This window comes from Echinops telfairi, unplaced genomic scaffold (genome assembly GCF_000313985.2).
Source record: "Echinops telfairi isolate 266 unplaced genomic scaffold, ASM31398v2 ScPeMD7_7423;HRSCAF=8461, whole genome shotgun sequence".
NCBI classification, from domain to species: Eukaryota; Metazoa; Chordata; class Mammalia; order Afrosoricida; family Tenrecidae; genus Echinops; species Echinops telfairi.
Genome location: NW_022111323.1, coordinates 1,541,639 through 1,542,526, shown reverse-complemented (window position 1 = coordinate 1,542,526; position 888 = coordinate 1,541,639).

Below are 888 nucleotides of genomic sequence, written 5' to 3'. Positions count from 1 at the left end.
GTAATTCCAAGGAAATTTTTTCTATGTAAACTTATCCAAAATAGTAAAAAAAATATTAAGGATATTCTTTAACACCTAGAGTACTAAAATAAGTGAAAACGGGCAAAGCTTGTATTTTTTTAATTAAAATGATTAGTCATTTCCTACCTATTTTAGGGTTCCTAGTATATATAATCGCTAGCATCCATATATTTGACCTAGTGGTTAAGTTTATTTCATCCAGTCTACATAAATTTACGTAAAATTAAGGATAACCCAGGATTTTCACTCCATTCCATCTGGAGAGAAATCTAACCTCATAACATTTTAGAACAGGCATTGAGTGATTTATACTCTGCTAGTAAGGAACCCTGATGGTATAGTAGAGAGCCTTGATAATGTATTGGTTATGCAATTGGCTGCAGTCCACATGATCCGCAGTGCAAAAGTAACAGCAGCTCTGCTGAAGAAAGACTGGGCTTTCTACTCCTGTAAACAATTACAGTCTTAGACACCCACAAAGGGTCGCAATGAGCTAGCATTGACCAGAAGGCAATGATTTTTTGTTTAGGTAGGGAGTATGTCCCTACACCACTTGAAAAAGTTACAGAAAACAACTTCACCTACACTCCCTCAAAAAGAATTAAGAATATAAAAATCTCTGAGAGGGTAGTGAAAGACAGAGTAGAGCACAGGCTGGATTCCCTATCACTACTTTATATGTAAAACTTACCCTGGTATGAACTGCCCCACACCAGCATATGGTAATCCTTACCACATATCCACATCTTGTTATTGCTTAATCTTGAAATGTTTCAGACAATTACTTTTCTATAAATAAGTAAACATGATGCCCCTTTCCATCAAACCCCTTTTTTAAAAATCATTTTATTAGGGGCTCATACAACT